The sequence below is a fragment of the Porites lutea genome, chromosome 13, assembly GCF_958299795.1.
Source record: "Porites lutea chromosome 13, jaPorLute2.1, whole genome shotgun sequence".
Classification (NCBI taxonomy): Eukaryota; Metazoa; Cnidaria; class Anthozoa; order Scleractinia; family Poritidae; genus Porites; species Porites lutea.
In genome coordinates, this window is record NC_133213.1 from 10,016,258 (window position 1) to 10,032,736 (window position 16,479).

A 16,479-nucleotide genomic window follows, 5' to 3' on the forward strand; every position below is an offset into this window, starting at 1 on the left:
CCTGCCCTCTTTTTCCATCAGCTAAATATTAGGTCTGTTATGAACTAAATAACAAGCTGGTTCAATTAAGCGGTAATCTGTAAACCTGCTCTGGAGAGTTGTTGACAGTTTTATTTGCTCTGCTATTGAACTTTCGGGGAAGGAAAGAACATCCCTAACCTTTTCCCACGCTTTGAACAGTGTTGGATTGTTTCTTGTTGTATTGCAGTGTTTACGGGTCATAGCTTGCACAGCAGCAAACAATGGGGAGCTCGAGGGGGAAAGGGAAGGCTTGCGTTTCCTTTGTTGACGGGACGAAGTAGATACATATCGCAAGAACGCGAGATGTGTCGTCAAAAATTAATAACATGTATCAAGTAATTGTTATTACAAAAGGGTAGGTTTTGTCAGCCTAATATGGTTAGCGAATTTTCTGCACGAGAACCTTTCTCTAATATGACATTTGCGACAAAAAGAAGTAATGTAAGATAAAGTAATTATTAATAAAGTAAACTAGAAAAAAAAAATAATGAAAAAAGAATGACAACGTTCTTGTTTCCGGCCAGAATTGAACTGGCGACCTTCCGCGTGTTAGGCGGACGTGATAACCACTACACTACGGAAACTGCTGTATATGATAAGAGTAGAGTTCGAGGAATAATCGGTATCTTATCCCTCGGATGTACACGCAAATTGAATACCCTAGTGTGGTACAAGGGGGGTGGGGGCGTTTGGTGGAAGGGACCCCTCCCCGGAGTTTTTGATTTGTTGCAGTATTTTGAAACGATTTTACCTTAAGTGGAAAACCTTTATATTTTAGGGGTAGTGGTGCTACTGGAGGCCTGTGATGTCACCAATAATGGCCGCCATTTTCGTTTTTACCAAGAATTAGACATCAGGTTAAAAGCCGCAAGAAATGATATTTTTTTGTGCTTTACATGAAAAATAACACATAAATAAGCACTCTGCATGATTTTAGCCACAAGAAGACAGAAAGGTACGATATTGTTCGCTTTTCTAAGGTGACAACTAAGTCTTTGGCCTCGGAAACAGGCTCTTAGGAGTCAAATGAATTAGGCGAGAGCAAAATTGCTGAGGAACTTTGACCCATACCAAGACTTCGTTTTTTTCTGGTGTGAAGTCAGGATCTACGCTGGTCTGCCGACCGTGTGACCGGGAACTTGAATAAGACTAGTATAAGAAAAAAGTCTCAAATGAGTTGATTATTTTGCTAACCCGGTTTTTTAAAATCTAGGTATACGCATAAAGCGAAAAATGCTTGCTCGGCCCCACTTGGTATTTTATAAAATCAAGAAGGTGGCTAACATATGAATAACCTTTAAGAATAGCAGTGATGCCATGATGACATCAATTATTACTAAAATGGAATCTGAAGCATTCGCCATTTTGGATCCCCCATTTTAAATTGTTTTAATGTATTCTATTTTACTTAGAGCCCGTAGAAATGGAGGAATTTTTTATCATAACTTGATCTGAGTATAAAAGGACGCATAAGAAGCAAAACTGGAATAATAAAGTCTTCACTTGTCGACCAAAAAATTTCTTGCTGCTGAGTAAATTTTCACGCAAGAATTCATTGTCTAAATTTCGGGGAGGGGGACCGTTGTTCCTGGGGTGTGACTAAAACCGTGACTATAGCAAAAGTATAAGCTAAGGTCTTAGAAATTTATTTCCAAAAATTTTGTTCTAAGGCGAACACAACAAAATTCGATCAAGATTTTTACTCCTGCAACTCTGTTGGTTGTCTTTTGCGCTAAAACAAAAGTAAAGCTGATCATAGCAGCGTATATTGCTTTTTCCTAACAGTATTTCGGCTGGCCATACCTGCCTTCTTCAGTAAACCTGAAAACATGCAGGATCGTCGCCCGCGGTTTTTGCAGTTGATTTCTTTTTCAAACCTGTTCAAGCCTACTCCGTCCATCCGTACAAGACTCTGGGTTATGGGTAAAAAGAAACTCAATAGGCGAGGGAAGGGAGTTCCAGACATTGCATTTCGTTTTGGCGCAAAAAAAAAAAAGACAGACATTTAGAGGCAACCAACAGAGTTGCTGGAGTAAAATCTAGATCAAAGTTTGTTGTGTTCGCCTCAGCACAAAATTTTCGGAGATAAATTTCTAAGGCCGTAGCTTACTTTTGCTTAGTCACGGTTTCGGTCACACCCCAGGAACAACCTAGTCCCCCTCCCTCTTCTTCAAAATTTGGACAATTAATTCTTGCGTGAAAAGTTACTCGACAACGGCTAGAAATTTGTTGGTCGACAACTAAAGCCTTTTTTATTCCAGTTTTTGCGTCTTTTCAGCCTTTTATACTCAGATCAAGTTTTGTATAAAAAATTCCTCTATTTGTACGGGTTTAAGTAAAATGGAATACTTTTGGAATACTTTAAAAAAATTTAAAATGGAGGATCCAAGACGGCGGATGCTTCCGATTGTTTTTTAATAATAAATGATGTCATCGTTGTTATTCATATATTAGCCAATTTCTTAATTTTATAGAAAACCAAGTGGGACCGAGCAAGTATTTTTCGCTTTATGTGCATCTCGATTTTCGAAAACCGGGTTAGCGACATAATCAACTCATTCAGCTACTTGGCAATTTAAAACAATAAAACTTCATTTAAAGGCCGATTAAAAGCCTTTATCTGACTCCAGGCAGTAAGTTTGTAGTTACTAGAAGCATTTCAACTAGTCCAAATTTAAAATGATGCAAATTTAGAAAATTTATTCAGTAATCTGACTCCGTGAAGTTTCAAACTGATGTCATTTCAGTCTAGAAATTTTAAAGTTGAGCGAACTGCTGCGAAAACATGCCTGGTTATAAGGCTTACATAACAACTTATAATAAATAGTTAGCAAAACACTACTTTCTTGCGGTGTGATAAACGACAGGGTTTCGAAAGGAATAGACAACAAACTGAATGAAACATACTACACAAATTATCACCTTTAGTTCGTATCTGCAAAAACCTGCCTTTTGGTTCACAGCCATTAGAGCCCGCTGAAACTAGACCTAGATCCAATTTTCCTGAGTAGAGAGTTGCTTTACCAAGGTACAATCAGCTAACCTAAATTAAAAGAAACGTTTTAATGGATGGCACAGAATATTTTAGCGAAACAGCTCAACCACGCGACCACATACCTCTCAACAATATGCGGAAATCACAATCGCACACAGTGAGTTCGCGGCCCCGATAAGACTATCCACAACCACGCATAATCTTCTGACGTTTAACAGAAGCCAAAGATCATCGAATAACTCGGAAAAACTCGGCCTATTGGCAGATACACACCTCTGGACTTTTCTCTTTCACTCGTCTTATTCAAGTTCCCAGATTTAGAGTCACACGGTCGGCAGACCAGCGTAGATCCTGACTTCACACCAGAAAAGAAAAACTAAGTCTTGGTCTGGGTCAAAGTTCATCGACAATTTTGCTCTCGCCTAATTCATTTGACTCCTAAGAGCCTGTTTCCGAGGCCAAAGACTTAGTGGTCACCTTAGAAAAGAGAACAATATCTTACCTTTCTGTCTTCTTACGGCGAAAATCATGCAGAGTGCTTATTTATGGTCATATAAAGCACAAAAAGATAACATTTCTTGCGGTTTTAACCTGATTTCTAATTCTTGGTAAAAACCAAAATGGCGGCCGTTATTGGTGACGTCACAGGCCTTCAGCAGCACCACTACCCCTAAAATATACCTCATTTGTTAAGAAGATCAAAGGTTTTCAACTAAAGGTAAAATCATTTCAAATCACTGCAACATTTCAAAAACTCCGGGGAGGGGTTAAATTTACCCCCCCCCCCCCCCAACCTCCCTTGTACAACAGTAAGGGTATGAATTTGCGTACGTCCGAGCGATAAGACACCGATTATTCCTCGAACTCTACCCTTATTATATACGGTAGTTTCCGTAGTGTAGTGGTTATCACGTCTGCCTAACACGCGGAAGGTCGCCAGTTCAAATCTGGCTGGAAACATTTTACTTTTTTCTTTCCTTGAGACAAATGAGTAGAGAAAGTACTTAACGGTGACAGTATGCGTTTCGACTAAAAAGCGTCCAATTTTTTATTTAATAAAGCTGAATTACTTACTTTGAAGTAGTCTTTTGTCGTTTCTAGTCATTTCTGCAAATCGACCTCTAAATCAAAACAAAGCATATTTCCAGGCTTTCTGCAAGAAATATACGGCCAGAAATGACCAGAAACGACGAAAGAATCCTTCTCTGTAACCTTTATTTAGTCGAAACTGGTGTTTCCTTTAGCCTATGGTGAGAGCCGAACTAAGAGAGACTAGGAGCCCAGGAGAGACAAATTGGTATTTCGCCATTGAAGTCTGGACTTGTGCATGGACTATAGAAAATTAAAGTTAAATTTTAATTTAATAAACTTGTATGTAACGTTGACATGGTCAAACATTAATCTAGAGGAGATTTGTAAGAGAAATTTTAAGTACAGTCTTATTCCGGAATACGATCTATGAAACGCACCCTTCATATTAAACTTCAGGGTTGAAATTAAAAAAAAAACAAGGCATGCCATACATTAATCTACATCCGAAAACGAAAAGAATCTCCCCGGCGGGGAATCGAACCCCGGTCTCCCGCGTGACAGGCGGGGATACTCACCACTATACTACCGAGGAATTAGGTACATTAGACTTAGGCTTAATGGGTAATGTAATGGGGAAACGCCCCATCCCACTTTAAAGTCAAATAACAGATAGATCGTCTTAACTATGACCGCCAAACTTACCCCTTTTTCCTATAATGTGGGAACAATTTGCAACGGATTTTTTAACAGGCATGTTTATAAACCACCCTCCCCCCCTCCCCCCCTCTTCCGCTCCACCACCACTGGGTAGCAGGAAGCAAAAAAAGCTCGGTCTGAATAGGAATTTTTAACTCATGTAAAAAGCCTGGCGGTACTTGGTCAAACGCCTTGCATAGACCATTGGGTTTAGAAGGGATTTTAAGCATGTTTCCAGGCCTTACTACAAGAAATATATGGGCAGAAATGACCAGAAACGACAATGTAATCTTTATTTAGCCGAAACTCATGTTGCCTATAGCCCATGGTGAGAGACGAACTAAGAGAAACCAAAGCAAAGCTGATCATAACAACGTATATTGCTTTCTCATAACAGTATTTCGGCTGGCCATACCTGCCTTCTTCAGTAAACATGACAACATGCTGGGTCGTCGCCCGTGGTTGTTGCAGTTAATTTCTTTTTTAAACCTGTCGATGCCAGAAAATTTGGTTATGACGTCCGCCTACTCCGTCCATCCGTACAGACTCTGGGGTATGGGTAAAAAGGAACTCAATAGGGTAGGGCCGGGAAGGGAGTTCCAGACATATGTTGCATTTCGTTTTAGCGCAAAAAACAACCAACAGAGTTGCAGGAGTAAAAATCTTGATCGAATTTTGTTGTGTTCGCCTTAGAACAAAATTTTTGGAAATAAATTTCTAAGACCTTAGCTTACACTTTTGCTATAGTCACGGGTTGAGTCACACCCCAGGAACAACGAACCCCCTCCCCGAAATTTAGACAATGAATTCTTGCGTGAAAATTTACTCAGCAGCAAGAAATTTTTTGGTCGACAACTGAAGCCTTTATTATTCCAGTTTTGCTTCTTATGCGTCCTTTTATACTCAGATCAAGTTATGATAAAAAGTTCCTCCATTTCTACGGGCTTTAAGTAAAATAGAATACATTAAAACAATTTAAAATGGGGGATCCAAAATGGCGGATGCTTCAGATTCCTTTTTAGTAATAATTGATGTCATCATGGCCTCACTGCTATTCTTAAAGGTTATTCATATGTTAGCCACCTTCTTGATTTTATAAAATACCAAAAAAGGCCGAGCAAGCATTTTTCGCTTTATGTGTATACCTAGATTTTAAAAAACCGGGTTAGCAAAATAATCAACTCATTTGAGACTTTTTTCTTACACTAGTCTTATTCAAGTTCCCGGTTTTAGAGTCACACGGTCGGCAGATCAGCGTAGATCCTGACTTCACACCAGAAAAAACGAAGTCTTGGTATGGGTCAAAGTTCCTCAGCAATTTTGCTCTCGCCTAATTCATTTGACTCCTAAGAGCCTGTTTCCGAGGACAAAGACTTAGTTGTCACCTTAGAAAAGCGAACAATATCGTATCTTTCTGTCTTCTTGTGGCTAAAATCATGCAGAGTGCTTATTCATGTGTTATTTTTCATGTAAAGCACAAAAAAATATCATTTCTTGCGGGTTTTAACCTGATGTCTAATTCTTGGTAAAAACGAAAATGGCGGCCATTATTGGTGACATCACAGGCCTCCAGCAGCACCACTACCCCTAAAATATACCTCATTTGTTAAGAAGATCACCCCCCGCCCCCACCCCCCTTGTACTACACTAGGGGTATGAATTTGCGTGTACATCCGAGGGATAAGATACCGATTATTCCTCGAACTCTACTCTTATCATATACAGCAGTTTCCGTAGTGTAGTGGTTATCACGTCCGCCTAACACGCGGAAGGTCGCCAGTTCAATTCTGGCCGGAAACAAGAACGTTTTCCTTCTTTTTTATTATTTTTTTTTTCTCGTTTACTTTATTAATAATTACTTTATGTTACATTACTTCTTTTTGTTGCAAACGTCATATTAGAGAAAGGTTCTCGTGCAGAAAATTCGCTAACCATATTAGGCTGACAAAACCTCCCCTTTTGTAATAAATAGCCTTAAAAATCATAATCGGTGGCACAATTACTTGATACATGTTATTAATCTTTGACGACATATCTCGCGTTCTTGCGATATGTATCTACTTCGTCGCGTCAACAAAGGAAACGCAAGCCTTCCCTTTCCCCCTCCCCATTGTTTGCTGCTGTGGAAGCTATGACCCGTAAACACTGCAATAAAACAAGAAACAATCCAACACTGTTCAAAGCGTGGGAAAAGGTCAGGGACGTTCTTTCCTTCCCCGAAAGTTCAATCGCAGAGCAAATAAAACTGTCAACAACTTTCCAGAGCAAGTTTACAGTTTACCGCTTAATTGAACCAGGTTGTTATTTAGTTCATAACAGACCTAATATTTAGCTGCTGGAAAAAGAGGGCAGGGTGTGTTCCACAATCGATGAGGCTTGCTGATGATACACACTTAGTAGAAAAACCTGAAGAACGGGAGAAGATTGACCACTACCAGGACTTAAAAGTGGAAGTGCAAAAAGATTTGGAAGTGCAGAGGTGAAACTACAATTGCAATTTGGCCCACCAATGCTACGGGGACTCCAGATCATGCTAGATCTCAAGATAACGTTTCTTGTTTTGTTCTCTTGTACAAGCTATCTTAATAAACGTTTTGAGAGCTGTCTTTAAAAACGTTCTTTAAGTACGTAAGATTGACGAAAGAAATGCGAAAAGCAAATGTCATTTAGCTCCATCGACGCAATATTTAATGGTCTTTCAGTAACAGACTTATATACACAAGGAAATTATGCGAGGCAAAATAATGCAAAAATGACCCAGTGGAAATTATACATTGTACAGGTAAAAGAAATATTATACGCACGGGAAGGCGATTATCGCTTTTTTTTTTTAGGGTAACTTAATAAAAATCACAGCTAATTCTCACCACGATAAAGGTTAACGGAAGAGGGCTTTACCCTCATATTTATATGATATTTAGTGTATGCCAAGTTTTACGTCGCCGAAGCTCGAATTAATTCGTATGGCGTTCGTTTACTTTGTAACATGAAATTGTTCCACCAACCAAAAGAAAAGGAAGTTTGATTTCTTGATTTCTTTTAGGCTTGCCGCGAATCATTGTTTTGTTTGGATTTTGCGCGGATTCCCTGTTATAAACTCATTCTTCGTTTAAAGTTGACTGCTTCTGATTAAATAGTCTATTTAGTGACATTTCTTTTTAATTGTTTGAAATGTAAGTCGTTTGACAGTAATATTACGACTTTGAACATAAAGTGAACATTTGCATCATTGTTAACGGTTTACTCCTTTTCATTTTGACCTTTACAATGTCAGTGCTTGCTTTTTTTATAAAATCAGGCCGATTTATTACGCGCCGATTGGCAAATAATGGTACGGATAGCGGGCAGAAGCTATCCAATTATGCAACAAGAAAAGGGTCAGGATTTAATTTTGTTATTTTAGTTTCGACGAAAATAATTCCCCTAATTAAAAAAAAGGGAGTGTGTCATGCTTGGATGAAGTAAAAGCAGATGAATCTGAATAAGAAACCAATATACCAAATGTCGTGATATTTGGCATAACTACCACTTGTGATATTTCAAAATTGTCTCAATTGTATCACAATTTTGAAATATCTTTCGTGCTGTTTATGCCAAATGTCACTACAAATCATGCTATTACCTATACTTATACAGTCGTTTCTCTATTCCCGGGGGTTAATACAACTAAAAGGAAATAAGAATTAACTAGTATTACATATCGGCTTAACAAACTACTGATGAAAGAAGAGTGCTCGGCAACTCTCTTAGTATATTTAGCATTCTTTTGGAAATTTTACTTATTTATAATGCGTCACTTCCAGAGTAAAAGAAAATTTCCTTTCACTGGCTTTCCTTATTAAGCTGTAAGCTACACGAAACAATCCACCCAATGTTGTTCAAACAGGTAGGTCTTGTTTGATCACCAATGAACGGCTCTAAAATCTTCTCTCGTCGAACTTCAACATGTTTAAAACTGCTGCAATGAAATGCTCAGTAATTTGCTTTTCATAACATTTCCATTTTGATTGCAATTTTATTCTCAAGATTGCAAAACGAAGCGACTTTCAGATTTATAACAGATTTTTTTTTTTTAATAAATCGTTAATTTCTAAAGCAAATCAGAATCCAAATTATTCGATAGCGGACTGAATGGCGTAATCCTTAGCAAATTTAAAGTTTGAGAGCAGTTAGCTGTATGGCATTTACGAATCAGTATAATGAGCAAGATTTCCTCCCAAGAAGTCACAAAATCCATCTATCTGTGATACGTATACTGGACACAATGTTTGCGGCACTGCGAGAAAGAAAAATGAAAAGAAATTGTTTCCGTGAGAGGAAAAAACCCTGATTGATAAGGGTCAATTTTATTGAATTTCGCTTCTTTCCAATTATCGCTAAATCTGTCAGAGATATTGTTAACCCCGGAAAAAAACAAAATATACATGTGTATGAAACAAAAATAGATTTTGTCTTGTTTGCCAAGATTTGGCCATCATTCAAGCACTTCTTTTGCTAAGTTTTGAAAATAAAACTCCAGTCGTTTAATTCAGGTAATTGTTAGCTATTCCTTTTGATTTGAATTTCTAAACAAAAAAGACAAAGTGTAAGATACTGTGGCAAAAACAAAGTTCATAAATTAGATGATGCACACCGGATAAGGATAATTGTAACAGATGCCACTTCCAGCCATCGGCATGGTATAGTGTTACAAAAATTAAACAGCTCAGATTTACATAAGAAAATTTCGGGAGAGCCAAAAAGATAAATTGTAATTAAAAGAATAACAGTATGAAGCCGTGTTTTTGTCATATTTAATTTGGCTTCATTATAGTAAATATATATAAAAAGATCATATCTGGACACAAAAAGCAATAATCTGCAGCTTCAAACGATTTCCACAAAAATGGATTTAGTATCAAATATAAGATTCAACTTAAACTGGACAACCAATTTTACGTTCAATTCATCATTTTTACTGCTACCACATAACGTTTTAGAGGATGCCTACGAAATATTCCTCAAGTTTGCTTTTGGTTCCGCAATCTACATGTTCATCGCTTCATTTTTATCCATCATCGCAAATGGTTTGTTGCTCCTGGTGTTTTTGTTCGATCCTTTGAAGATCTTCAAGAAAACTACAACTTATTTCCTCGTAGGTCTTTCTATTGCCGATATTTTAACAGCCACGACACAGCAACCTATGTTTGCCACATGTTTCACTATGATATACATTAAACATCGTGACACTGGTAAGACATGTCAAACTCTCATTAGCGTCGGTCATCATATCTCTCTGGTTGCAATGAATTGTTCCTTTATAATCGTGCTTTCATTCACCATCGCGCAATTCATTGTGGTAATTTCTCCTCTAAAGTACGCACAGAAAGTTACGAAATGTCGCGTGATTGTTTGCATCATTGGAATATATGCATACGCCATATTGCTGACTCTGTTGCCTAAAATGGGGGTCCACAGAGATTCCTTATTAAAATTTGACACGATATTTCATTCTATAATTTTAACATATCTGATCATAATATTTTACATTCTTTTATTCATCACTTTCAAGAAAAAGGCAGCCGCTTCAAGAAGTCTTCAAGAAGATCAGAGGACGGAGGGTAGAGGGAGGCGAACTTGTTTGGAGCGCAAGTTTATCGTTGTCAACTTTTTTCTGGTCGCCATTTTGTTTCTCTGTTCTCAGCCGGTCACTATTTTAGGGATGGTAAGTCTCTACTCCAGTGAGGATCCTAACAGTCCAGAATTTCTTTTTCTTTTCTGTACGCATGGCGAATTCCAAAATATCGTCAGGCGCTGAAGATTATTCTGCGCTGGAGCCACAGTAAGAATAAGAAGCCTTGCCGAGGGTCAATGTTCTGTGATTGCGCCATTGCTGAGTTAAGTTTGTCACGTGACACTGTGATCACTCTCGATTTCAAAGCTATTTCTCAGTGATAAGCGGCGGGATGGAATCTTAAGGCGACAACTTTCCCGGAATATTTCTTGCGACAGGAGGTACAACACCAACAACTGTCACGGTGGAAACAGACGACGCCTGAAACGCTCTCTTGAAAATTATTTTTGCACCTTCTATCTGATTCACCTCAAAGTTTGATGGATCAATGGTCATTAGATTTCAAAAAAGCGTGTGGTTTTTTTTTGTTTTGTTTTGTTTTGTTTTTGTTTTTTTTTTTCGATTTTAACGGTTTTTAGATTCTTGCCACATTTTGAAGTGGAATAAGTAGGAATGAGCACTGCAATCCACCGATGCCGCGGAAGTAAATACTCGGGAGCATGGACTGGGATTTAGCTCACCGAACACCCAAACTGATTGAAAAATTTCAGTGAAATCATAAGTTGTTGTTGTTCTTTGTAGTTTGAGCCAGTAGCGCATGTGTATCTGATCTGGCGCAAAGCAAAACCACGCAAGCGAGAACTTCGCTTGAGGCTGAGCCCGTCAATTTTATCATGTCGATGCAGTACGAACTTATCTCTGGAACGAAACTCATTTCGGAATGAATGTCATTCCGGTATCATGTAAATGGCGTCTTAGTTATTTGGTTTGAAATCGCATAGGAGTAGTAGTACTTTTTCAAAAAGTCTGAAATTGGAATTGATTTACTTGGTAATAAATAAATCTGGTCAGTTACCGAACTTGTATGTTTGTGTTATATTTCTGAATAGGTTTGAAGTTTCTCAACCTACCCCAACCCTCCCCCTCCCCACCCCCCCCCCCCCCCCTTTTCTTCTTTCCTCCTATTCCGCATTCTCTCTGTCTGAGGGTCGACGGATTTCACTCAAATTATGATTAACCTGCTGGCTGAATCCGTTTAAAGGGTTTATTTTTGCTTCCATTCCAGACAACCTTATTATTCTTTTATTATAATAATAATCATGATTATTTTGAATCAGAGGTACATTTGCTTAGTTTATGGCCGCTCTCCTTTAATTTTTTACTCTCCTTGTTATTAGGTTGATATTTTTTTGATGATTAATTAGTTATGTTGTCTCCATCTTACTAGCTAATACCTTCTATACTGGTGTCCTACGTAAGGCGTTTTAATTTGACCGTATTCAGGACTCTACAAATCGCTCATCTTGCTTTGGTATTCATCGCTTTGCAATATCTAAACATTTCATTAAAAGTAATAAGATATTCAGATGTATGTAACGTTAACGTGGTCAAAAAGTTACGTTACTAGACTCAAAGAGATTTGTAAGAGAACACTTGAGTATTCGTACATTTGTATTTCAGAATACGATTAATCTATCGAACCCTTCAAATTCAAACTTGAGGGTAAAAAAAAAGCGTTTCAAGCATTCATCTTCATCCGAAAACCAAAAGAATCTCCCCGGCGGGGAATCGAACCCCGGTCTCCCGCGTGACAGGCGGGGATACTCACCACTATACTACCGAGGAATTGGATGTGTTGAATTTAAGTTTAATGGTTTCTGTATCACTTTAAAGCAAAATAGTTTCAAGATCCTCTTCACTATGAAAGCCAAACTTACTGACATTAATTTCCTACAATGTGGGAACAATTTACCATGATTTTTGAGAGACATGTTTATCCCTGGTCGCAGGAGGCAAAAAAAGACCCTGTTTGAATAGGAATTGATAACTCAGTATTCTCAGCTATTTTGTTCATATTTGAAACTCTAAAAAAAGGATATCAGATGATTATATCAGCTAGGCTTGTCCTGGGTCATCTTTGACAACCCAGGAGTTAAACGGGGAATTTTTTTTATCCAAAATGTGTAAGTTGTAGTCTGACAATTCCGACCAACCCAAAGACAGAAACTTATATAGCATAGTGGCAAAGTTTTTTTTTTTTTTTTTTGTTTTGTTTTGTTCAATTTTTGTTGTTGTTGTTGTTGTTTGTCAATCCAAGAGCCATCAATCGCGGCTTTTCTTTTTTCTTCGCTAACTATGTGAACGAGAGAACTGTAAAGGGCGACTGCATATTTGTTAGTAACTTTATTAATTAGTACTATGGGGTCATCTTCAGAAATTTCAGAGTCGCGCTCCCCCCTCAGTAATAGGGACTTTACGATCCCACGACGCGACGACAGCGAGAACGTCAAAAACAACAATAGGTGTAAGGTAGGCAAAACAACAACTTTGCACGTGCATTGCACTTTTTGATACATTTCTTTGCCGTTTTTGCTCTACTACGACATGAAATTGCCTAATTTCACTTTTTATGGAGAACGTAAACAAGTGACGACGAAATTTTATTCTCTTTTTAAACTTGAATATGTTTCTTAAAAATTCAACTCCGGCAGCGTTCGCTTACATTTGACAACGTAAGTGAGCTGGAATAATCGCGATAAAGACCAAAAGAACGCAAATTCGTTTTTGAAGCGACGTTTTCGTTGCCGTCGCGTCGTCCGATCGTAGAGTTCCTTATGACGGAGCTGCACACGGTTCTTTCAGGAAACCCTGAATTGACATCTCATCCACTACCACGAAGAAATAATACTTAATTACTGACTTTGCACTTGAACTGTGATAAAGCAGAAACACAACTCCGACGCGACCACAGCTGAATTTCGAAAAACTTTGTCTTAAGGCAACAAAACAAAATTTAATATAGATTTTCAATCCAGCAACTCAGTTGGTTGCCCCTAAATGGTTAATTTTGCGCCAAAACGAAACGCTACATATTTGTCTGGGACTCCCTTCCCTACCCTACTGAGTTTTTTACCCCTACCCCCAGAGTTTGTAGGGACGGACGGAGTACGCCGACGTCATAATCAAATTTTCTGTCATCGATAGGTTTTCATTTTCTGTTAGGTATGGGGTTCCGCAGAGCACGCCTCATGCCCGCAGATGCTCGGAAAGGAATTAAGGAAAGTATAAGAACTATCCTTTTAAACTCGAAAATACGTAAATACTGTTTTTTTTTTTTCAGTTGGAGGCCAATATTAAAACTGATTTTCGAAACATTTTTACTCCCTTTAACATTTTGACGCGCAACAATTGGAAGATTGGGGAACCATTATTTTTAATGTACGCTTGCAAGGTGTTTCCTAATTGGTCGCAGAAACAATAAAAAATCATTATTTATGATAATTTCCAATTGTTTCACGTTATGACATCGAACCAACTGGCTTTTAGGGTTCCTTTTTTTAGGTTTCCAAATTACTTGCGTATGTTGTGCTTAAAAAGGGGGCATCTTGGGCGAGTAACTTATACTGTTGCGAGCCCATGTTGTTTCGGCATGCAAACCTGTATTTTTCAACTAGAATTTCCATGAGAAAACAAGAGGTTTGTATCAAAACAAGGCCAACCTCGGCCTCGCCCTCAATTGAAGGCTAGGGTACTAACTAAACAACTGAAAAATGGTGTGCTTGAGGCTACATTGCTCGGTCCATTATTACCACCTCGCAATTCTTCCTATTGTTGTTTTCTACACTGTAAAATTTGTTTTTCCTTCGCAAATTTGCGTAATACCACTCTAGCCTCATCATTATTCATCCTCCTGCTTAATTATATAGATTCAAAACAAACAAAACAAATAAACAATAGAGAATTTGTTAACTGTGGTTTCCGTAGTGTAGTGGTTATCACGTCCGCCTCACACGCGGAAGGTCGCCAGTTCTAATCTGGCCGGAAACACTTTACTTTTTTCTTTAAATTATGCAAATCAGTACAAATTACTCAACCATGAGGGGATGGGTTTTGACTAAATAACAGTTAAATTTTAATTTAATAAGTTGAATTACTTACTTTGAAGTAGTCTTTTGTCGTTTCTAATCATTTCTGCAGATCGACTTTCGAATCAAAACAAAGCATGTTTCCAGGCCTTACTACAAGAAATATATGGGCAGAAATGACCAGAAACGACAATGTAACCTTTATTTAGTCGAAGCTCATGTTGCCTATAGCCCATCTTGAGTGACGAACTAAGAGAGACCAAAGCAAAGCTGAACACAACGTATATTGCCTTCTTCAGTAAACCTGACAACATACTGGATCGTCGCCCGTGGTTGTTGCAGTTAATTTCTTTTTTAAACCTGTCGATGCCAGAAAATTTGGTTATGACGTCAGCGTACTCCGTCCATCCGTACAGACTCTGTGGTATGGGTAAAAAGGAAACTCAATAGGGTAGGGCCGGGAAGGGAGTTCCAGACATATGTTGCATTTCGTTTTAGCGCAAAAAACAACCAACAGAGTTGCTGGAGTAAAAATCTTGACCGAATTTTGTTGTGTTCGCCTTAGAACAAAATTTTCGGAAATATATTTCTAAGGCCTTAGCTTATACTTTTGCTATAGTCACGGTTTTAGTCGCACCCCAGGAACAACCTAGTCCCCCTCCCCGCTTGGTCAAAATTTAGACAATGAATCATCCTTGCGTGAAAATTTACTCAGCAGCTAGAAATTTGTTGGTCGACAACTGAAGCCTTTATTATTCCAGTTTTGCTTCTTATGCGTCCTTTTATACTCAGATCAAGTTATGATAAAAAATTCCTCCATTTCTACGGGCTTTAAGTAAAATAGAATACATTAAAACAAATAAAAATGGGGGATCCAAAATGGCGGATGCTTCAGATTCCTTTTTAGTAATAATTGATGTCATCATGGCCTCACTGCTATTCTTAAAGGTTATTCATATGTTGGCCACCTTCTTGATTTTGTAAAATACCAAGTGGGGTCGAGCAAGCATTTTTCGCTTTATGTGTATACCTAGATCTTCAAAAACCGGGTTAGCAAAATAATCAACTCATTTGAGACTTTTTTCTTACACTAGTCTTATTCAAGTTCCCGGTTTTAGAGTCACACGGTCGGCAGATCAGCGTAGATCCTGACTTCACACCAGCAAAAAACGAAGTCTTGGTATGGGTAAAGTTCCTCAGCAATTTTGCTCTCGCCTAATTCATTGACTCCTAAGAGCCTGTTTCCGAGGCCAAAGACTTAGTTGTCACCTTAGAAAAGCGAACAATATCGTACCTTTCTGTTTTCTTGTGGCTAAAATCATGCAGAGTGCTTATTTATGTGTTACTTTTCATGGAAAGCACAAAAAAATATCATTTCTTGCGGGTTTTAACCTGATGTCTAATTCTTAGTAAAAACGAAAATGGCGGCCATTATTGGTGACATCACTGACCTCCAGCAGAACCACTACCCCTAAAATATACTTCATCTTGTTAAGAAGATCAAAGGTTTTCCACTTAAGGTAAAATCGTTTCAAAATACTTCAACAAATCAAAAACTCCGGGGAGGGGTTCCATCCACCCTTCGCCCCCACCCCCCTTGTACCACACTAGGGGTATGAATTTGCGTGTACATCCGAGGGATAAGATACCCATTATTCCTCGAACTTACTCTTATCATATACAGCAGTTTCCGTAGTGTAGTGGTTATCACGTCCGCCTAACGCGCGGAAGGTCGCCAGTTCAATTCTGGCCGGAAACAAGAACGTTGTGCTTCTTTTTTGTATTATTTTTTTCTCGTTTACTTTATTAATAATTACTTTATGTTACATTACTCCTTTTTGTCGCAAACGTCATATTAGAGAAAGGTTCTCGTACAGAAAATTCGCTAACCATATTAGGCTGACAAAACCTACCCTTTTGTAATAAATAGCCTTAAAAAATCATAATCGGTGGCACAATTACTTGATACATGTTATTAACCTTTGACGACACATCTCGCGTTCTTGCGATATATATGTATCTACTTCGTCGCGTCAACAAAGGAAACGCAAGCCTTCCCTTTCCCCCTCCCCATTGTTTGCTGCTGTGCAAGCTAT

The 16,479-nt window shown here is 38.3% G+C and overlaps 7 non-coding genes across 7 annotated transcripts; 4 read left to right on the forward strand and 3 right to left on the reverse strand.

The window, feature by feature from the left end:
* Positions 1-532: 532 nt before the first annotated feature.
* Positions 533-605, reverse strand: Trnav-aac (transfer RNA valine (anticodon AAC)). Its single transcript has one exon. It is a non-coding gene; the product is annotated as a tRNA-Val (tRNA).
* Positions 606-3,903: 3,298 nt separating this feature from the next.
* Positions 3,904-3,976, forward strand: Trnav-aac (transfer RNA valine (anticodon AAC)). The gene has a single exon. It is a non-coding gene; the product is annotated as a tRNA-Val (tRNA).
* A 592-nt stretch (positions 3,977-4,568) lies between these two features.
* On the reverse strand, positions 4,569-4,640 carry Trnad-guc (transfer RNA aspartic acid (anticodon GUC)). The gene has a single exon. It is a non-coding gene; the product is annotated as a tRNA-Asp (tRNA).
* A 1,831-nt stretch (positions 4,641-6,471) lies between these two features.
* On the forward strand, positions 6,472-6,544 carry Trnav-aac (transfer RNA valine (anticodon AAC)). Its single transcript has one exon. It is a non-coding gene; the product is annotated as a tRNA-Val (tRNA).
* Positions 6,545-12,071: 5,527 nt separating this feature from the next.
* Trnad-guc (transfer RNA aspartic acid (anticodon GUC)) lies at positions 12,072-12,143 on the reverse strand. The gene has a single exon. It is a non-coding gene; the product is annotated as a tRNA-Asp (tRNA).
* Positions 12,144-14,272: 2,129 nt separating this feature from the next.
* Trnav-cac (transfer RNA valine (anticodon CAC)) lies at positions 14,273-14,345 on the forward strand. The gene has a single exon. It is a non-coding gene; the product is annotated as a tRNA-Val (tRNA).
* A 1,724-nt stretch (positions 14,346-16,069) lies between these two features.
* Trnav-aac (transfer RNA valine (anticodon AAC)) lies at positions 16,070-16,142 on the forward strand. Its single transcript has one exon. It is a non-coding gene; the product is annotated as a tRNA-Val (tRNA).
* Positions 16,143-16,479: the final 337 nt, after the last annotated feature.